The sequence below is a fragment of the Schistocerca americana genome, chromosome 9 (genome assembly GCF_021461395.2).
Source record: "Schistocerca americana isolate TAMUIC-IGC-003095 chromosome 9, iqSchAmer2.1, whole genome shotgun sequence".
Lineage (NCBI taxonomy): Eukaryota > Metazoa > Arthropoda > Insecta > Orthoptera > Acrididae > Schistocerca > Schistocerca americana.
Window position 1 is genome coordinate 169,836,982 of NC_060127.1, and position 23,771 is coordinate 169,860,752.

Here is a 23,771-nt window from a genome sequence, read left to right on the forward strand (position 1 = left end):
CCCCTGTTGTTGTCAGCAGCCAATGTTGTGATTGAAAGGTCGACAATACGTGGGGATTCGAATTCCGTAAACATCATTGATCTTTTGCGACCTCGCACTGAAGCGGTGTTAGCCACTGCCTAGAGGACTGTTTCCAGAATGAATCTGCCAGGAAATTAGAAAAGAATGCACACTCCTCTGTGGAGTGAAATGTTCATTCTGGGAAGTGTAACCTCAATTAGGGTTGCTAAAAGATTGCATTGGACCTATTACCCACGGTGGAGACAGCTGAAGAATGCCATGTTTTCAAGACTGTTCCCACAAACAAGGAAGATGGTACCACAAAAAAAAAAAAAAAAAATAAAATGGCAGAGGCAGACAACCAATTGCCTGGACCTCCAACTTGTGTTCCCACGAATAAGGCAAATGGTACCACAATAAAAAGACAGAGGCGGACAACCAATTGCCCAGACCTTCAACTTGTATTCCCACAAACAAGGCAGATGGTACCACAATAAAACGACAGAGACAGACAACCAATTGCCCGGACCTCCGACTTGTGTTCCCACAAACAAGGCAGATGGTACCACAAGAAAACGACAGAGGTGGGCAACCAATTGCCCGGACCTCCGACTTGTGTTCCCACAAACAAGGCAGATGGTACCACAATAAAACGGCAGAGGCGGACAACCAATTGCCCGGACCTCCAACTTGCTACCATGGAAAAGCAATGCAGAGCCAGTATTGAATCAGGTGCGAGAGATCTGGCGGCAATTTTCACAAAACACGACTTGGGACCTTGCAGCTGTGCTGTGTCAATGCATGTTGCAGATGTGTCTGGTCTATCTTCCAGTTTATGTATTCCTACATCCACATCTACAGGGTGGCCAAAGTGCACTGCGCAACACAATTAAAGGCTCACTTTTTCGAATTGCCGCAGAAGTTTGCAACTTGGCTCAAAGGTGGCTACAACCTTTCTTTGTAGCAGCGCAAAAGCATTGCGCCTTCCAACAGCTTCCTCGGGCTGGGCGGAAAAGAAGGTCTGATGTCATAAGTTCATGTGAACTGTAAGGTGTGTTAGTGGTGTCACCTTGTCACCAACGCTCACCACAATTCTACCCAAAGCCACCATAGATGTGTCACACTATGGAAAGGTAGACTCACGCTCTCTTGTCCACATTTCTCCCCTTGTTTTGACGCCTCTGAGGTGGTGGCCAAAGCCGCGGCGTCCACCGTTTAAAACATGCGGTTTTGGTATGGTTGGCCGAGAGAAACATTTCAGACATATACCCGCTCAACGTCGAGCCGAAAAGGCCGAGGATATAGAGTAAATGGCGTCAATAAACGACCTCTCTCCTTGGGGCGTTGTTTATCACATATTTCACGGTCGGAAATGACAGTTCGCAATGCAATGAGCAACATGGCGCCTCCTTCCCCCACCCCTGCCCACCCCGGAAGTGCGGCATCAACTCGGTGCCACCCAGCCGCCATTGTTGAGCACTTTAAAAATGTACCTGAAAAATAAAGAAATGAAATAATCGTGTTGCATGGTCGGCCAAGAGGCCCTTTCTGGGGGAGTTCGGCCACCAGTGCAAGTTGAGCCGTGGTTGCTCGCGTTAATGCCGTTTTTCCTTTTGAGCATTTTATCTCCATCGAATGGCGTCTTATTCCTCCCTCAGTTACTGGGTTGGGTTGGGTTGTTTGGGGGAAGAGACCAAACAGCGACGTCATCGGTCTCATTGCATTAGGGAAGGACGTCGGCTGTGCCCTTTCAAAGGCACCATGCCGGCATTTGCCTGGAGCGATTTAGGGAAATCATGGAAAGCCTAAATCAGGATGGCCGGACGCGGGATTGAACCGTCGTCCTCCCGAATGCGAGTCCAGTGTGCTAACCACTGTGCCACCTCACTCAGTCCTCAGTTATTATCTGAATGAGTTGCTCACTTGCCTCCGTCAGTGGCAGCAGCAGCATTTATCGATACTACTACTGCTGTAACTTCTTTCGTGTGGCAGTTATATGTCCGTGTCGTGGTGTGTGTGTGTGTGTGTGTGTGTGTGTGTGGCAGTTGGTCGGTTGCGGCGGAGCAGCGATGAAGTCTCTGCAGCGTGTGAGCAGGCCAGCGGCGTTCACGCGCGGTCGCAGTTGTGTGGCACTAGCTGTGAGAAGTGCTAAGTTCGTCGCCTGAATACTGGAGTTTAGTAATCAGTGAACCTGTCATGAAAGCTCAACCGTTGTGACATCTCTTCGTTGATTGCTGGTTGTTGCATCCTGGGCTGCCCTCGCAACCAGCCACGTCACGGTGTGTTGGAGTCGGCAAAATTGTGCAGCTGTCTCCCTGTATGGTGTTTAAACTTTGAAATGATTATAATTTATTAGTGAAGTGCACCAGCGGTATCTTCTGCCCTGTGGCCGTTAACGTTCCGGTTACCTGCCCTGGTCGTTAGCGTAGTTTTCCGGCAGTGTATTTTCCTCGCCATGTTGGTGCTGTCCAGCATGGCGTGCAGTTCGACAGCTTGGTGTTGTTCTCGTTTTGTCTTTAAGTGTTTATTGTGCCTTGAATGTGTTTATACGCCAATTATTAAGACATAATCCTGCTGCGATCCTCGTCTTTGCTGATACTTTTGGTTGTTGTGCTGTTGGTCGGGTGGAAGGGAACTGATTAGGTGGTTGGTTGGTTCGTCAGCCGTCCGTAGGTCGTGCTGCAACCTGATTGTTTCGTGTTACATTTGGCTGTGTGTCTCACCTAAACTGTGGATAGAGTTTCCTCGCCAGCTCGACCCTTGGAACACTTCTGAGCACCACTGTGTATTATCTGTGATTGTCTTTTGTTTCGTCTCAGGTACTGTGCCAAGCCTTCAACCATGTATTATAATTGTCTGTTTTATGTTTAGTATATGGCCTTCAGCCGAACTTCATAACAACTTTATGATTAGGCCTTCAGCCGTTTTTCATTTAAAATTCTTGTTGCTCTGCATTTAGGCCTTCAGCAGAATTTGCTTCAGAGTCTGTGGCGTTAATATTTAAAGCTGTGTCCGTAAGGTTTTTCTTTAATTATCTCGAATTATCTTGAATTCCTGAAACGGCCTTCATCCGTGTTCTGTAAATGTTTATCTTAAGGTTGTCTTTAATTGTCTCTGAGCACTATGGGACTTAGAAGTTAAGTCCCCTAGAACTTAGAACTACTTAAACCTAACTAACCTAAGGACATCACGCACATCCATGCCCGAGGCAGGATTCGAACCTGCGACCGTAGCGTGTCTTTAATTATTCTTGAGCAATTATTTGGGCCTTCAGCTGACAAGATAATTCAAGTTTTCTTAAGATGTTTCTCTGTTGTACTGTGTAAAGGCTTATCTTTAAAGTCTCTCTCTTATTACGTAAAGAAAATTTTTTTAATTGGGCTTTCTGCCGAAGAATTAACTTGAATTTTCCTTAATATGGCCCCTTTCCACAACGTGATCCGCTCTGTCCTGCGAAACCAGATTTCACAAGTGTTATTTCAGGTGGGGGTACATTACACGACATGCGTGTCGGTGATGACGAAATGATGATGAGGATAACGCAGCACCCACCCCACCATCGGAGAAAATCTCCTACCTGGGCCCGCTGCATAGTAGGCAAACACGTTACCATTCACCCAAGTAGGCGGACTACCTGTACCACGACAATCTGTGACGGAGTTCTAGGGCGCCTGCCGGCGGGCTGTGGTACTGTCTTTCTCTTGCTGGTAGGCATACGGAATTGGACGGGTGTCAACAGGTTGCCTGCTTGCAGGTGTCTATGAGGGCCAGGAACACAACTGAGTGTGATCGCTCGCCTTTGTGGTCGTGCGCCTTTGGAGAGCAGTGCTATTGCAGATTTTGCTCTGGTGTAGAGGATAGTAATACCAGGAACCGTTCAAAACCATTCCATGAAATCTGAACGCTGTCCGAAGCAGCAAAGGATGCTTATCACTGTGAGCCCTGCTGCTTCACACCCTCCTGTTTCGTGATTTTGGAGCAGTGGAACGTTGACACAAGCGTGAAGAAAACTGTAGGGAGTCCCTCTAAGATAGCCCAGTTGGGCAACACCCTTGGTGCCACCCGCTTGCCTTTAAAAATTTACTTGTACAAAGACAAACTGTGACTAGACTCACAGACACCTGCAAGCAGGCGACCCTTTTCACCCACTCAATTCCACATGCCTACCAGCAGGCGCAAGTGAGTACCGTAGCCTGGCTGCGGGTGGCCTAGAACTCTCGTCACACTTTGTTTTTGTGCAGGTACATTTTCAAAGTGCCCAACAAAGGTTGGTGGTTGACACCAAGGTTGCTGTCAACTCGGTGTGTGTGTTGGGGGGGGGGGGGGGGAGGGGGGAGTCTTAGAGGGACCCTTTGGTAGTGTCAATATCGCACCCCACCGTTATCCTGTCATAGGAGGACGCAAAACAGGAGGGCCGAAAATGCGTAAGCACACTTTGCTGCTTCAGATCACGTTCAGATGTCGTCGAATGGTTTTGAACGTTTCCAATGGTGTCACAATGCATACGAGAACACTGTGCTCGCACTGCACTGCAAATGAGCGTGACCACAATCAATGGCGTTGGTGGTCCACTATGTCCTTGGAGAAGAGTTGAAGTATCGAGTGTCGCAGGGGTTCAAGAACGTCGTCCTGTGGCCGATCCCTTTTACCTACATATCACATTTTCTCTCGGCACCTCTGCGACGGACGTCGGAACCGCGACGTCCAGCACTGAAGTCACGTGGTTTCGTTATGGCTGGACACATCGCCGCTCAGAACAGACACGATAAGGCCTGAAGGTGTACCATACTGCGCGTCAATGAAACCACCACTTTCCTTGGGGCGTTGATTTCCACATACTTCATGGTCGAAAATGACAAGGTTAGGGTAGCTTATTACCTTCTTGTTTTTCGAATGATGACCAGTAATATCAACATTGAAAAAGTAGCAATCATCAGGATGTTCTCTTGGCTCCCTCCATATCATTGGAACAGCAAATCTAAAGGCTTTTTTCTCCTTTTTGGACCATTTTCTCAGATCGTCAACACACACATAACATACATTATGCGGGGTCCAAGATTTATCATGATCACCATGCTTAGATCCGGAGTATGATAGATAAATCTTTTCCACAAAGTCTGTAATGTTTATTTGGCATTTTTTAATCACAAATTCGTAGAACAGAAACTGTCAGCAGATTTATTACAGCCACGATTAGACATTGTCCTGAGCACATGTACAGGAAACGGGAAAGTGAGGTTAGGTTGCCAGCAAACAAAACACCATCTGTCAACACAAAAATAGAATCGATCTTTTTTTGCCAGCAAATGTTTTTCAGCAGTGCTACCAACGTCATCTACATTCATTACATCTCGTTTTTAAATTATTTTAACGGTATAAAAGCTGCTAAATTCTTTAAAAATCAATTATTTTAATAAATATAACTGAACTGTCAAGGAATGGTGGGTAATACAGTTTTTTAAGTATCATATTTGGATTTCCCTCCCTAAAAAACATAAGAATAAGGCATTTTCAGCAAAAAAGTTCCCCCATCGTTGGCCTGTGTAATCTGACGGACAGAATTTCTAGATGGTGTGATGAGTGGAAGCTTGCTATTAATGCAATGAAAAGTTAGTTAGTGCGGATGAGTAGGAAAAAATACTGCAGCGATCGAATACAGCACTAGTATGGCGCTGTTTGGTACCGTCACATCGTTGAAATATCCGGGCTCAACGTTGCACAGTGATGTCGAATGGAATGATCACGTCAGGCTGGTAGTAGGGAAGGCGAATGGCCTCCATGAAGGAGACGGAATACAGAACGCTAGGGGTGCTGCTAGACTTATTACTGATCGGTTCGATCAGCACACAAGCGTTACGGAAATGCTAAATGAAGTCAAGCTGGGGGAAGACGACACTCTTTTCTAGTGACAATAACACGGAAAATTAGGGAATCGACATTTGAGACTCTTCTACAATCAATGGCCGTTTTTGGTAAGGACCAGGAAGATAAGATGCGTCAAATTAGGGCTAATGCGGAAGCTTTTAGTCTTTTCCCTCGCCCTGTTTGCTAGTGGAACAGGAAAGGAAATGACTAGTAGTGGTACGGAGTACCCTCCGCCACACACCGTACGGGAGCTTGCGGTGTATTAATTTTAATTTCAACAATGAACAGCCTCAGTTGCACCGTTTACCTAGAATTCCTAGGTTTCAGTCGGGATAACGCAACCTTCTTCAGAATAACAGTAACTACCGTTTGTCCATAGTGGACATCGTCAAGCTAAAACTACAAATCATAAATTATCGTCAGACTGTAAAAACGTATCTGAAACTGCATCGGCCCCACTTCGGGACCGCGATGCGGCAGCCACGAGTGCTGTACTCCAACTGACCCTAGCGTCATGAGGCCCGCCTAGGCGGACACAATACCTTGAGCCTGCGCATAAACTGTATGATAATTACTTGTTGGGACAAGACGCGAACTTAATTCCTGATCTTGAATTTACTAGTAAAGTGAAATAAAAGGTATAGCTGAGGAAAAAGGACGTATATGTTATTCTGTGCAGAACATACTTACATCGACTCTCTTCACATTTATGAAGTATTCATTGGTCATGGTATGAGGAAGACATCACGTGCTTACAAGGTATGGCCTACGTACGAAAATTTATTTGTGCTTAAGCACGAAGTTTAATCACCTAAGAAGAACTGACGAGTGGGAAGGATAATATAAAGCCAACATCGTCATTATTGTGACTAGGTCTATAAATTTTTAAGACGTATTTGTTAAGCAAAAAATGGTTCAAATGGCTCTGAGCACTATGGGACTTAACTTCTGAGGTCATCAGTCCCCTAGAACTTAGAACTACTTAAACCTAACTAACCTAAGTACATCACACACATCCATGCCCGAGGCAGGATTCGAACCTGCGACCGTAGCGGTCGCGTGGTTCCAGACAGTAGCACCTAGAACCACTCGGTCACTCCGGCCGGCAATTTTTAAGCACTTTCTTAGCTATGGTTACAACGCATGAACACCCTATTGACTTAGATAATTAAGCTTGCGGTATATGTATACAGATTAAGATTTTCTGTTCAATGAAGTTTTCTATTTTAATACTATTCACTTTTAATATGGTGACTGTCAGATTTCTTCTGAAGTGCCGTTTTCTCTCCTTTAGTTCAGAATTGGGACCACTACTACTGATACTAACTAGGGAAATTTCCCATCGAACGCCCTCAGATTTACTGGTAAGATGGTCCAGCGGATATCCTGTCAAAGACTGAACACTATGTTACAACCAAAGAATTCAATAGTGAAAACGTCGAAAAGGGAACGCAAGTTCAAAAACGTCGAGAAAATATCCTTTGACAGAGCGCAAGGAAAACTGTGTCATTGTGAAACTGTTACGTTCATTTGTCGCAGCTTATATGACAAACTATTACGTTTTCATCATTTCCTTGGGAGTGATCACATTCAGCTTCATACGAACATCTAAATCGTGAAAGGAGGCATATCTCAGTCACTAATCAGGCATACCATTTAGGTGCGTAGGTAAGAGATTCCTATCATATGACACACGTACTGTCATTAAGGCCGTGTTTTCTAGTGGAGGATTCGGTTCACTTGTCGCCTTGTAATTAAGTGTTGCGGTTCGAGAGCTACTTCCTTTTGGCGTCTAATAGAGTGGTTATGCACAATCAACGGGGATTATAGCCGCATGGTCTACGGCGTCTTGTCACGGTCCGCGCGGCTTCCCCCCCCCCCCCCCCCTCTCCCGTCGGAAGTTCGAGTCCTCCCTCGGGCATGGGTATGTGTGTCGTCCTTAGCGCTTCAGTTAGGTTAAGTAGTGTGTAAGTTTAGGGATCGATGACCTCAGCAGTTTGGCCCCATAAGACCTCATACCACAAATTTCCAAATTTTCCTGTCATTTAGGTCCCTTTCTTACACCCCGCTGTTCCGAAGGACGTTGCGCCACGCCACAGACACAAATTAGAATCCAGTGAACAGCGAAAAAAGCGATGGAGCTTCGAACACGCATCGCCCGCTTTGCAATCGAATACCGGGACCACTTTTTGTTTCTGTTTTGCTTTTTTTCCACATTTCAGTATACCTTCTTCCTGTTTCCATGCTGGATCAGTGTTCCGTTTCTCATGGGGTATCACCTGGACCCTCTTACCACTAAAACTGAGGAGCGTGCGATGGAGAATTATTCTTGTAAAATCGTGATTTTTTTTTCAGCTTTCTCGATTGTTTGTCTTAATTTCTGAGGTGCATTCACTATATTTTCCAGAGTCTCCGAAGGGAAGAGTGAGGTTACTAGCTGCGGTGTCTCCTTTAATGCCTCGCGGGTCCCGGGTTCTTGATTTTGACTGTTGAGTTTCAATCCCGACGCTGCACTGGTTCTTTGCTCGTTTATAGTTCTACTAGTTAAACAGTACGCGTAAGAACTGCGTTGTCCTCCTACAATGGCTTGTGGGTTTTCTGAGCCAGTTGAAATAGTGGTTGGGGATGGTAGTGGTTCCCCAGTTCTCAGCCTCATTTCGCTGTGATAGATTTGATGTTCGCGTCTTGTTGCGTTTCTCTTAGCGTTTCTGTGGGCTGTTAACTCTCCCGTTCCATGGCCCGTTGGTAATAGGGACACTCTCTGAAAGAGACAGTGAGATCGCCTTGGCAGAATACACATTTTGCTTTCTCGTCGGCCCGCAGCCTGTATAGTGACGTGTGGCGGTACGCCCCAAACTTCCTGCACTCTGCCGGCATGTGACAGTAATGTGTGAAACATCCGAGCCTCTGACAGTTTCTGCACTGCGGTGCAACTGCTTTTGGTTCGTCATTTTCTACCCACACTATGATAGAAAAAGTGATCTGCAATGTAAAAAGTTCCGCGCTGATCTCTCCGTTGGCATTACTTCCCCATTCGGCCAACGGGGAATGATCCTAACAAACAGTAGAGGAATATTTCCTAGGGTTGGAAAATCGTATAGCCTGAACCCAATAATTCAAATGTTTAAATGTGTGTGAAATCTTTGGGACTTAACTGCTAAGGTCATCAGTGCCTAAGCATACACACTACTTAACCTAAATTATCCTAAGGACAAACACACACACCCATGCCCGAGGGAGGACTCGAACCTCCGCCGGGACCAGCCGCACAGTCCGTGACTGCAGCGCCTAAGACCGCTCGGCTAATCCCGCACGGCGAGCCGAATAATTACATGAGATTTTGTTTCATTTCATTAAGGTACACAATGTGGAGTTAAATCGTTATGATTTCAGCATACATCACACTGTGGTGTTTCTTTTTTTGGGCGAAAGCAGTCGTTTTGTTTGCGACAAACTGCTTTCTTTTAATTTGGTTCAAATGGCACTGAGCACTACGCGACTTAACTTCTGAGGTCATCAGTCGCCTAGAACTTAGAACTAATTAAACCTAACTAACCTAAGGACATCACATACATCCATGCCCGAGGCAGGATTGGAACCTGCGATCGTAGCGGTCGCTCGGTTCCAGACTGTAGCGTCTAGAACCGCACGGCCACTCCAGCCGGCTTTCTTTTAACTCTTACTTTAGTATTCTACTTTATATTTGTAATCTTGCCTCTCCTTTTCGCCAGAAAGCACTCGACACAGAAGGTTCACGTCGAAAATAATTGAAGTGAACTAGCATATACTGCTGTTTGTAGGAAAGCGAGCGAGAAATATATTATTATATGTATACCACTGTGGTCAGAAACTCTAGGCAGAATAAATGTTCCCCATGCAGTGTCAGGAAGTCGTTTTTGAAAGTATTTGTATGGAGTGTAGCCATGAATGGAAGTGAAACGTGGACGATAAATAGTTTGGACAAGAAAAGAATACAAGCTTTCGAAATGTGGTGCTACAGAAGAATGCTGAAGACTAGATGGGTAGATCACATAACTAATGAGGAGGTTTGAATAGAATTAACAAGAAGAAGGGATCGGCTGGTAGGACATGCTCTGAGGCCTCAAGGGATCACAAATTTAGCATTGGAGGGCAGCGTGGAGGGTAGAAATCGTAGAGGGAGGCCAAGAGATGAATACACTAAGCAGATTCAGAAGGATGTAGGTTGCAGTAAGTACTGGGAGATGAAGAAGATTGCATAGGATAGGGTAGCATGGAGAGCTGCATCAAACCAGTCTCAGGACTGAAGACTACAACAACACAACACATGCCACGAACAAAGGAACTTACATCTAAATATGTTGGAAGCACCCTAAGACAAAACAACGACGAAACACAAAGGAATTATTCGAATGGAACAGAAAGGAGTAAACGCGATGTACAAGTACAGACAAATACAGACATATAAATGATTACTGTAATCATCTTGAGGTTGAAGCTCTTATGTCTGAGTTTGCTCTAACAATAAAGAATTATTAGATCTCTCTCTCTCTCTCTCTCTCTCTTTTTCTCTCCCCCCCCCCCCCTCTCCCTCTTTTCACACACACACACACACACACACACACACGCACACACACACACACACACACACACACACACGCACACACACACACACACACACACACACACACACACACACACACACACACACAACCTTTCACATAAATTATTAATCTCAGACATAGCCATAACAGTTTATAAATCGTAATTTGTGTGTAAATATATTGCCTACATTAACTTGTATATAGTTGCAGGTGACAAACTGTAAAGGAAAAACAGACACTGTAAAAACTTAATACAGCAGGAAAACCACACTATGTGGTAAGAAGGTATGAATGCACAATTTTATGTGCTCTTCAGAAATCTGTAATTACGATTTATAAACTAATATTTATATGCATTTAAACAGTAAAGAACATTCCTTATGTTTAACAGGCATAATAATGAAAAACCCACTGATGATGCTGCAACTGCAGTGAAACATGTCTGCGACAAAAGACAAAACTGTGTTTTGCTAAAGGCGGTCTCCATCCAAAACATTTGTTAATGATTACAATTTCAGAAAATTGGATGATTTATTCAAGTAAAGTGATTCACAAACCCTTCGTGAACTCATATTTTAATATGCACCGAAAGATGGGACACATGTGCTACAACCGGGTTGAGCTTTCTTTTCTGGGAATAAAAGGTTTTTACAACTGTAGCGAATTTTATCATTGATAATGAATAACGATTGTTGCTGTCCCACCAAAGAGAAATGTGTGAGCAGGTCAATAACGCGTTGGTTCACCTCTGGCTCTTATACCACCAGCTGTTCTGCTTCTGACTGATTGATACAGTTGTTGAATGTCGTCTTTAGGGATATTGTGCCAAATTCCACCCAATTGGAGCTTTAGATCGTGAAACTACCGAGGTGATTGGATGGGCTACAAAACGGGGCATAGCATATCGTCGACTTAACACTGTGCTGTAAGGGTACCTCGGATGACAACCAAAGAGATCTTGCTACGGAGAGAAATATCACCACAGACCATCACTCCCTGATGTCGAGGCATATGGCGGGCGGGCGACAGGCAGCTTGGTATCCCACCGCTGTTCAGGTTGCCTTCAGTTACGTCTTCGCTGACCATCTGGACTCAGTTCGAAGTGGGACTCATCACTGAAAACAATTTTTCTCCAGGCAATGACATTTGAGACCGAAGACGTGTCTCGAGACGCCACGGACACAGACACAGCGGTACGTTGGCGATATGCCTTTGTTGCCCATCATGGCAAGCAACGTTGGGCTTACATTTCAGCGAGATAATGCCCGTCCGCACACGGAGAGTGTTTCTACTACCAGTCCCCGTGCTTCTCAATACCTACCTTGGCCATGTCGCTGGATCTCTCTCCATCTCACGACATTATGGAGCATTATGGGCAGAAGTCTCTAACCAGCTAGGGATTTTGGATTTTGACGACCGAATGCACCAACTGGACAGAATTTGGCACGATGTCTCTCAGGAGAACATCCAGCAACTGTATCAGTCACAAGGAAATTAATTGCTTGCATAGCGGCCAGGGGAGGACCAACACGTTATTGACTTGCCCAATTTGCGGAGCTCTCTTTGTTGAATAAGTAATGCGATTTTTCTGAAATTGTAATCAGTTGTTTGTCTGTGCACGTACAACGCATCTATCGATTTCAATCCTATTCTGATAATGCCTTCGTTGTGCGTCTTTTTTTGTCTTAGAATGTATTTTAAAGTACAAAGAGGATTCTCTGGTCCTTCTCAAGTTATTAGCCACGGCAGATTCAGTGATTTACAGGAACAAAATAAAAAGATCCAATTTTGTCTTTTTCAGCGTTTCCCATTTCGAGTCTTCTATTACTGGCGCAGAGAAACATTTAAGCGGCGATCTTCCCGTGCTCCTTATGTAACTAAAATGGGGACAAACTCTACTTTGCAAATCACAGTGGTTTGCAGAGTGGAAGTGTGGATGTAGATTGAAACACACATTTTGCTGCCTGTGGTCCAGGTTCGAGACCCTGCTGGTTCCACACTTAGGTTCGCTGAAGAATGTTTCAATTTATGGGACAGTGAGTACACACAGGGGATTATCTACGATTAGTAAACTACAAAGAAGCACATCTGGGTGCCTGCTGCAGCTACAGTTAGGTGTGAAGGCAGTGGCGGCTCACCTCGGCGCGGTTGTAGCCCGAGATCTTGCAGAAGGACTCGTTGCAGTAGACGATGGGGAAGTCCACTATCTGCGCGTTGGCCAGCAGGAAGCTGCTGTCCGCTGCAACACACAACAGGATTCCCAGTCAGCTGGGCACAGTAGCGCAGCCGGAGCCAGTCCAACTAAGCGCAGCCGGTCTGAGGCCCCGGGATCCAACATCGCGACTAACACATCACGAGATACGTAAACTTTATAAGACTGCCTTTTGAGAAAAGGCACAATGACCAGTTAGTTCACTAAATTTTTAGAGCATCAGATCCAAATGATCATGTTAAGTAGCTCTCACAATAAAACTTCTGCTTGTAAGGAAAAATTATTTATTTTCTCACCACTTCTTTACTGTGTGTGTGTGAATGACCTTTCATCTTACTCTAATGGAGCAAAAATGACTCTCTTTGATGATGATGCAAATGGTAGATCAGTTCCTACAGAGGTGTAGCAACTATAGGAACACTAAATCAAATAGTTTTTTCCTGGCAAGGTACGAGACTTGGAACTGTAATAGTGGCAACTATTTATTTACAGCTAGCACAAAATAAATACGTTTTTCAAAGTTTTACTGACCTTCAAAGTAGTCACCAGAAATCGAGTTAACTCACTTGGGCTTAAAGGGGCTCCGGAACGCCCTATACTTGCAATGTTAAAATAACACTTATAAATTACATCTTTCCTCACAAAGTATTTGAGGTAGGAAGTTGAACTTTTTACAGATTATTTATTGGAATATGGGCTACAACTTAACACAGGGATTTTACAAAATTTTAGTTCAGTTATTAAAGATGATTTTTTTCAATTTTAATGAAAATTCAAAACATTTTTTTGCAATTTTTTATTTATATATTCAAAAATATACAGTTTTTTGGAAAAAGGCTGTGTTAAATTATGCAGAAGGTACTGTGTAACATTTACTGAAAGTTTGAAACAAATATGTTTGGAAGATCCTTAGAAAACATGTAATTAGTATGAGAAAATAAAAGTTTTGGGAATCGAGCGACAAAGATTGGATTAACTTTTTAGTGCATTCCAGGTCCATAGGATGGATTATCTTCATCCTCTGCAAACTCCTCCTCCAGCTTCCTCTTGTTCCTCCTCCTGTTTACTCTTGCTTGTATTTCTAGACTCTTTACAGCCCTGTCTGCAGCCCGAAGGCGTTCCTTGTCTAAAGCAAGCATCGCTCGTTGTTGTGTTCGTAGATTTTGCTACCATTTTCTTCAGTTGCAGTTACTGCAACACTGTTCCAAAAGGTGGTCATGTATGAACACTTATCACATTTCAGTGGTATTTCACTAGCAAGTCCTACGTGCTTTATTATGGAGAGTTCCAGACCAACTTCACTACAATGAATACATCTTACACAGTTTGAAAAAATTCCTTTGAGAACCGACATATCAAATATTTCATTCACATCCGATTCGCCCATAAAACATTCATAGTTTTCACTCGTTGAACCAAGCTTCTTCTGTGAAGTATTTTCTTTCCCACTTTGACTGCTATGTGCAGGTGTACTTTAGAGGTTAGGTTCACTCACTTGGTTATCGTCTTTATTGTTTACAGTAATAACACATACCTTTGGCTTTCCAACATTTCTCCTTTTCTTAAAAGCCTTCAGAGGATTTCTAATAACTTTACTTTTACTCATTATTATACTTCAACAAAACAGAGACTCAAGAAACAGAATTAATTACGAATATTTTCATGATAACGACAGAGTAAATAAACATGAAACAATCGACAATCACACCAGCGATATATATTGAACCATCACAGGTTAGCCACAACACATACTTTATCTCACATCACTAAAATGTACCTGATGAACACAGACGTCAATAATAACACCATTTGACAGCAGTTTAACAGCGTCACAGTGGGTCACGCTCATGTAGAACACATTTCAAAAAAAAATTTAAAAATAGTTGTAGTCTTCGGAATTGAATAAATTATATATCTATTAAAAGGTAATAGTCTGCAGATTCAGAAAACGCAAAAAAGTAAAAATTGAACTTTTCATGATTTTGAGCCTTTCCGGAACCCCTTAATTCAGGGGAGTGCAGTAGGCGGTACAGCACGTAGCAGCCCCATCAGTCAAACAAATCAGTACCAGCTTGCTGTTCATTTTTGGAACACAACCTACGACCAGCTTAGAGACAGAAGTGATGACACTTTCTGCTGGACCTGACCATAATTTAGCAGAACAATGCTCAAGCATGTACAGTGCAAGCTGTTACTGATTCGTTTGACCGATGAGGCTGCTAAGTGCTATACCACCTGCTGCTCTCCTCTGAATTAAGCCCTCGTGAGTTCAGTTCGATTTCTAAACCGGAGCAAACACTTCACGGCATTCGCTTCAGAACTGCTAAAAATTCGTCGGGCAATAGACTGCGCCGCTCGAACTGTCAACACAACTGTCACAGCTAAGAGTATCCTACGACTTCCACATCGCTGGCAACGGATTATACATAATGCTGGTGACTACTCTGAAGGTCAGTAAAACTTTGAAACAAGTATTTATTTTGTACGAGTTGTAAATAAACAGTTGCTGCTATTACAGTTCCAACCATAATAATTTACTTCAAACATTGCACACTTTTAGTAGTCAATTGGAACAACGTAATGTAAGTAGTAAGGTGTATGAGTTATCCAATTCCGGCAAAATCTCAAGAGAAGTTTTACATATCAGTTATGTACCAGTGAGTTGAAAGCATAGGCACGATGGCGGCGGTCATGTGATTATCGTTCAGGATCGAGCTCGACTGACTTTTTTAAATTTATAATTTTTATTCTCTTTAACACTGGTATTATTATTTAAAACACATTACATCTGAAACGTAATATGATGAAATGACACGTGTATTTACACGAAATTTTATTAAATTTCCAATGTTATTGGGTTCTTTGCAAATTTTCATGTTCACAACAAATATTATAACTGTCGACAAGTAAACGACCAAACGCATTCAGTTGTCCTGAAAATTTATGCCTGTCGCTATTTACGAGATCCCTTGTACCTTAATTGGGGTAAGGTACCAACAACTGGTTTTGCACGTGGACGTTCCGATCTGCGAACTCAGGTTTCAAGGACGATGTACTGGCTTGGTAAGCCCAAATCAAACATCGACAAATAAAGGTATAAGTAACTTTAGCCAATAGTACAGTGAGTTACAATATGCGAGAAAATGGGGGTAATGTATGACCAACCGTTGGATGTGCTTTCGACACAACAAGATGCAGGCTGGTACTTTCCAAACACACGGAGAATACAAACTAAAACACAATCTACTTCATCGAATGAATAAAATTTACCCGCATGAACAAGGAACCTATAGAGGTTCTAAAGAAAAACGAAGTTGCCCGACACTTTGAAAAAATGCCTCTTTCTTCCGACAATCTACATGCAAATCGTGCGTAAAGCAACATTTTTGTAAATTTCGGAGCAGAAAAATGGCGATGTACAGGTGAATGTATTTTAGTAGCTTCTACACGACAAGCAGTTTCTCGTTCATTGTCAGTCAAATATGAAGAAGTCTGAAGGCACTTCATAAAATTTTTAACTCGCCTATAGATATATTGTGGTGTCACTGCCAGACACCACACTTGCTAGGTGGTAGCTTTTAAATCGGCCGCGGTCCGGTAGTATACGACGGACCCGCATGTCGCCACTGTCAGTAATTGCAGACCGAGCGCCGCCACACGGCAGGTCTAGAGAGACGTACTAGCACTCGCCCCAGTTGTACAGCCGCCGTTGCTAGGAAAGGTTCACTGAGAATTACGCTCTCATTTGCCGAGACGATAGTTAGCATAGCCTTCAGCTAAGTCAATTGCTACGACCTAGCAAGGCGCCATCACCAAGTTATATTGAGGTGATAATACTGTATCAACAAGACCAATGTTCACCAATTGTGGATTAAAGTTAAGTATTCCAGCAGCTACGTACTTTTCTTTATAGCATTCATTACGTATCCTGTTTCAGACCTCACGCCAGCCTGCGTGAGCTTATAGCGTGCATTTCGGCTTCCTCAAACAACACGGTGTTGGCACTTCTGCCGACGCTTCATATATAAGTTAAATAATTATTTCGGTTTTCTGCAGAAGCCTTGAACATACTCTCAGTTCGAATACAATTAAATTTCTTGAGACTGAGAAGCTTATATCCACGAATCATTGTGGCTTTAGAAAGCACAGCTCGTCCGAAACGGACCTTGCCCTTTACTGACATGATATACTGCCAACTATTGGTGAAGGAAAAGAGGCAAAGTCCATGTTTCTTCACTGAAGCGCCAAAGAAACTGGTACAGGCACGCGTGTTCAAATATAGAGATATGTAAAGAGGCAGAATATGGCGCTACGGTCGGCAACGCCTATATAAGACAACAACCGTCTGGCGCAGATCGGTTACTGCTGCCACAATGACAAGTTATCCAGATTTAAGGCAGTTTCAAAGTGGTGTTATAGTCGGCACACCAGCGATGGGACATAGCATCCCCGAGGTAGCGATGAACTGGGGACTTTCCCGTACGACCATTTCACGAGTGTACCGTGAATATCAGGAATCCGGTAAAACATTAAATGTCGGACATTGCTGCAGCCCGAAAAAGATCCTGCAAGAATGGGAACAACGACGACTCAAGAGAATCGTTCAACTGACAGAAGTGTAATCCTTCCGCAAATTGCTGCACGTTTCAGTGCTGTGCCATCAACAAGTGTCAGCATGCGAACCATTCAAGGAAACATCATCGATATGGGCTTTCTGAGGAAAAGGCCCACCGTGTACCCTTGATGTGTGCACGACAAAGCTTTATGCCTAGCCCGTGCCCATCAACACCGATATCGGACTGTTGATGACTGGAAACAGGTTGCCTGGTCGGATGAGTCTCGTTCCAAATTGTATCGAGTGGATGGACGTGTACTGGTATGGAGACAACCTCATGAATCCATGGACCCTGCATGTCAGCAGGGGACTGTTCAGGCTGGCGGAGACCGTGTAATGGCGTAAGGCGTGTGCAGTTGGAGTGATGTGAGACCCCGTTACGCCTAGATACGACTAACATGTGACACGGACGTAAGCAACTGTCTGATCACCTGCATCCATTCATGTCGGTTGTGTATTCCAATGCACTTGTGCAATTCCAGCAGGGCAGTGCGACACCTCACACGTCCAGAACTGCTACAGAGTGGGTCCAGAAACACACTTCTGTTTAAACACTTCCGCTGGCCATCATACTTCCCATACATGAACTTTATTGAGCATATTTGGGATGCGTTGCAAGGTAGTATTCAGAACAGATCTTCAGCGCCTCGTACTCTTACAGATTTTCAGGGAGATCTGGCCGGCCGCTGTGGCGGAGCTGTTCTAGGCGCTTCAGTCCTGAACCGAGCTGCTTTTACGGTCGCAGGTTCGAATCCTGCCTCGGGCATGGATGTGTGTGATGTCCTTAGGTTAGTTAGGTTTAAGTAGTTCTAAGTCTAGGGGACTGATGACCTCAGACGTTAAGTCCCATAGTACTTAGAGCCACAGACAACCCTGCAGGATTCACGATGTCTGTTCCCTCCAGCACTACCTTAGACATTATTCGATACCATGCCACGTCGTGTAGGGGCACTTCTTTCTGCTCCCGAGGGGCCTCACGCAATATTAAGCAGCTGTAACCGTTTCTTTGGCTCTTCATTGTAGATTTCCGGAAAGAATTTGACACGATGCCCCATTGCAGGCTGCTAATGAAGGTACGAGCATATGGAATTTCACAGAAACGTGATTGGCTCGAAGACTTCTTAAATAATAGAACCCAGTATGTCGTCCTCGACGGCGAGTGTTCATCAGAGACAAGGGTATCGTCAGAAGTGCCCCAGGGAAGTCTGACAGAGCCGCTGTTGTTCTCTGCATACATAAATGATTTGGTGGACAGGGTGGGATACAATCTGCGTTTGTTTGCTGATGATGCCGTGGTGTAAGGTAAGGTATCGAAGTGGAGTGACTGTAGCAAGATGGAGGTGATTTAGATAAAATTATAGTCGGTGTGATGAACGGCAGCTAGCTGTAAATGTGGAAAAATGTAAATTAATGCCGATGAGTAGGAAGAACAAACCCGTAATGTTCGGATACAGTAATAGTGTCCTGTTTGAGACATGCAGGTCGTTTAAATATCTGGGCGCAACAATGCAAAGAGACATGAAATGGAACAAGCATGAGAGAACTGTGGTAGAGAAGGCGAACTGTTGACTTGGGTTAATTGGGAAAATTTTAGGGCGACTTGTTCACCTGTAAAGAAGACCGCATATAGAACGCTGGTGCGACCTATTTTGAGTACTGCTTGAGTGCTTGGGATCCGTACCAGGTTGAACTGAAGGAAGGCATCGAAGCGGTTCAGTGGCGGACTGCTACATTGTAACAGGTAAATTCGAACAAGACGTGTTACGGAGATCCTTCGGGAACCCAAACGGGAATCCCTGGCGTGAATGTGACGTTCTTTTCGGGGGACACTAATGAGCATATTTAGAGAACAGGCATTTGAAACTGACTGCCCAACGATTCTACTGCCGCCAACATACGCTGCGCGTAAGGACAACGAAGATAAGATTCGAGAAATTATGGTTCATACGGAGGCATATAGACAGTCGTTTTTCTCTAGGTCTATTTGCGAGGGTAACAGGAAAGGAAATGGCAAGTGGCGGTATGGGGTACCCTCCGCCACGCAGTGCACGGTTAGCTGCGAAGAATCTATGTGGATGTAGTTGTAGATATTTGATGTAATAATAAAAATTAGTAACCAGTGAAAAGATATTGGAAATTCAAAAAAAGTTCATGCAAATACACATGTTTTTCCATCATATTACCTTTCAAATGTAATATGTACGAAACAAGATGACTGGTGAGCAGTAAAAAGTAAATTAAGAAAAAGTGGGAATCGATTCAGCGATCTACCAATTACGGAGCTTGAATGCCAACCACACGACTGTCGTCAGTTAGTGCACATTGTCGTAACATACCGATATTTGATTTACGCGTGAAACTATCTTCCGAATTTCTCGAAGAAGCTAAGTGGTACGCCTTACTACTTTATTATGTTATCCTGATGAAGTAAGTCCGTGATCCGAACGCCGTGGCCTCCTCTTGCAAGTTGAAACTTCATTCAGTTCAGGACAAGATACGACACATCATACTTAGGGGAAAAAGCAATGGAGCATGAGAGTAAAGCAAATTGCAAAAGTAAATGCTTCTAAATGACAAGTAACTACGGTGTTCCACAGGGCTCGGTTTTACTTCTATTATTGCTTATAATGAATGACCCTTCACCTTACACAGCTAAAGCAGAAATGACGCTTTTTGTTGATAATGAAGGCCAACTAAATCAAGTAAACATTTGAAGTATCTAAAACACATGGTCAGATCTTCAACGATGAGAAAAGTGTGAAAAACACGGACGAGGAAATATCGGTATGTTACGACAATGTGCACTAACTGACGACAGTCGTGTGGTTGGCATTCAAGCTCCGTAATTGGTAGATCGCTGAATCGATTCCCACTTTTTCTTAATTTACTTTTTACTGCTCAAGTTGTTAAGACAAAAAAAGCATCGCAGTAGGTGAGACGGTACGGATATGTGCAACGTGTGGATGCTAATACGGCTAAAAAGGTGAATGTGTGATGTACAGCTCAGAGAGAAAACACCAAGAGGGCGATCACGACTCAGGTACAACCATTATGTTGAAATGTGAGATCGAGCGAAGAGGTCATATCTGCGATAGCATTGAAGAGGGAAAGAACTCTAAGGACACTAACTGGTGGCCAAGCCTGCTTCGCCTTCCCACCGGATAAAATGGGATGACGTGGGTGATGCTGCTGCTGCTGATGATGATCAGAAAGAACAATAAAAGAAATATTGAAGAAAATTGAAACTGCCTCATCATAAATAGTCAATCACCTATATTTTTTTTAAAAAAAAACCAACTCTGTAAAACGTTTTTCCCTTTAAAAAATGTTCAAATGTGTGTGAAATCTTATGGGACTTAACTGCTAAAGTCATCAGTCCCTAAGTTTGCACACTACTTAATCTAAATTAACCTAAGGACAAACACACACACCCATGCCCGAGGGAGGGCTCGAACCTCCGCCGGGACCAGCCACATAGTCCAGGACTGCAGCGCCTTAGAAATTCCCTTTAAGACAGAGTAAGAAACAGGTTTAATGAACAAAAACATGGAAAAAGGTATCAGGAGCTATTGATCATGACAATATCAAAATTCTATAACTTAGGTTGAAACAGATGCGTCACTTGCCAGAATGAGATTTTCACTCTGCAGCGGAGTGTGCGCTGATATGAAACTTCCTGGCGGATTAAAACTGTGTGCCCGACCGAGACTCGAACTCGGGACCTTTGCCTTTCGCGGGCAAGCGCTCTACCATCTGAGATACTGAAGCACGACTCACGCCCGGTCTCACAGCTTCACTTCTGCCAGTATCTCGTCTCCTACATTCCAAACTTTACAGAGGCTCTTTGCCCGTGAAAGGCAAAGGTTCCGAGTTCGAGTCTCGGTCGGGCACACAGTTTTAATCTGCCAGGAAGTTTTAGATGAGTCACTTCTTTACGAAGTAGGACAAAACATGTTGAATAAGAATTACGCGAAACAGAAAGCTTCTTTTGAGTAGGGGCAGCTAAATACTGGTGTTTCACATTAATAGCGAAAATTGACACGGGGAAGAAAAAGAAGCAAAGATGTTTCGTCAAACGTCGGTCGATTTAATAAGCCGTATGCGAGATAATATGGGATCTGCGGTCACGTTCCGTCACTGATTTCAGTGTGAAAGTTTGTTTTAGTTAGCAGTGTCTTAATTCAGGCAATGTGTTGAGCAGCTGAGCATCAACAAAAGTAAAACAAGGGTGATGCAGCGTAGTTGAAATAAATCAGGTGAGGTTGAGGTAGTCAGGACACGAGACAACAAAAGTAGTAGAAAAATGTTATTTAGGCAACAAAATAATTACAGAGCTGAAGCAAATCCATACCACTATTTGAAGACAAGTAGGTGTTTAAGATCGTTACTAGAAATCTCTAGAAGTTCGTGACCGATTTGATTCAAATTTTTGCACAATACTCTAATAAAAGATCGGATGGACATGGACTACATTTTTTTAATAAAATTATTCTGGGTTTGAAGCCGCATAGTCAACTATAAAATTCCGATGTTTCGGCGATTGTTGCAAGACGCCTTCCTTAGGATGTACAGCTAACTGCTGAGTGAACACTTGTTTCGTTACTTATATGCTATGGGGCATGGATACACCTGTTCCCGTGAGATCACCGAAGTTAAGCGCTGTTGGGCGTCGCCGGCACTTGGATGGGTGACCATTCAGCCGCCATGCGCTGTTGCCATTTTTCGGGGTGCACTCAGCCTCGTGATGCCAACTGAGGATCTACTCGACCGAATAGTCGCGGCTCCGGTCAAGAATACCATCATAACGACAGGGAGAGCGGTGTGCTGACCCTCCTATCCGCATCCTCAGCTAAGGATGACACGGTGGTCGGATGCTCCCGGTAGGCCACTCGTAGCCTGAAGACGGAGTGCTTTTTTTATACTATGGAGGTGAGGAGGAAGCGTACTAGGAGTTCATTTTATTGGTCTTTGCGTTCAGTGTTGTCATTGGCGGAAATAGGCGTTTTGCTTTGTAGTTTCATTTATTGCTTGTCATTGGCGGAAACCGGCGAATGGGGAACTGAGCGGCGACTGCAGCCTTGCGTTGTTTGCTAACTGCCTGGTATCGACTAGGCCGCGTCAGCGCTCTGTGTTCAAAATGGTTCAAATGGCTCTGAGCACTGTGGGCTTTAACATCTGACGTCATCAGTCCCCTAGACGTAGAACTACTTAAACCTAACTAATCTAAGGATATCACACACATCCATGCCCGAGGCAGGGTTCGAACCTGCGACCGTAGCAGCACCGCAGTGCCTGACTGAAGCGCCTAGAACTGCTCGGCCACAGCGGCCGCTGCGGCCTACCGCGCGCCTGTTGCTCTGCGAGAGCTGTCCTTCAGCAAAGCTGTCACTGCAGGCAGCCGAGACGCTGGAGATCGGTACCCGTCTTCTCCATTCATGTTGTCGGGTCGCTTGACTATTTCTATGGCCTCTCTAATCTTTCTCCTCAAACTAATCGGCTGTTTCACCAGTACGCGGGCCTCTCGAAATGCGATCTTCATCCTGCACTCTTCCTGGTGTCCTCCCACCGCTGATTTGTTGTATTGTTTGAGGCGGATACATCTCTCGTGTTCTGATAACCTTGTGCTTATTGGACGTCCAGTCTCACCTACGTACACCAGCTCACATTCGCACCCGATTTCATAAACTTCGGTGACATGAAACTTGTCAATTGTATTTTTCGTCGAGCCCAGAACGTCTTCTATTTTGTTGTTGCTACGAGAAATCGGCTTAATACCTGCCAGACGGAGAATTTTACGCAGACGTTCAGTACCCCCTTGTACGTATGGCAGCAGGGCGCTGTTCCGTGCTTCGTTTTGCATTTCCCCATTGCCTTCCTCCTTTGGTGCCATAGTGTTATGTATCGTCCTCATGCCGCAGCCATTAGCTCCAAAAATGGACCTGAGGTTCTGTAGTTCAGCTTTCAGATTGTGTTCATCGCTAATCCTGCAAACTCTTAGTAAAGTTTGTAGGACCGATTTCTTTTGGGTAGGATGGTGGTGGGAGGATGCATGCAGTTACCTGTCTGTGTTGGCTTCCTATAAACTCTGTCTCCCAGCTTCCCCTTAGGCTTACGGTAATCTTCCACGTCGAGAAAACACAACACCGCGTTCTTTTCCATCTACGTGGTAAAGTGAATTTTGCTGTGCTGTTGATTGAGATGTTGGTGTAAGTTCTGAAGCTCTTCTTCTCCGAGTGGGCAGATGACAAACGTTTCGTCAACGTATCGTAGCGAGCATCTTGGTCTCAACGTGTCATTCTAGTCGTAATGGTGCCGACTCAAGTGTTGCATCTTCGAACAATTGCATAAAAATATCTGCTGCGACAGGCGATAGAGGAGAACACATAGCTACACCGTCCGTCTGCTCATAGAAATCCCCTATCCGCCTGGAGTAGGTGGTCGTCAAACAGTGGCGCACTAGCTCGCAGATATCAGGTTCAAATGGTTCAAATGGCTC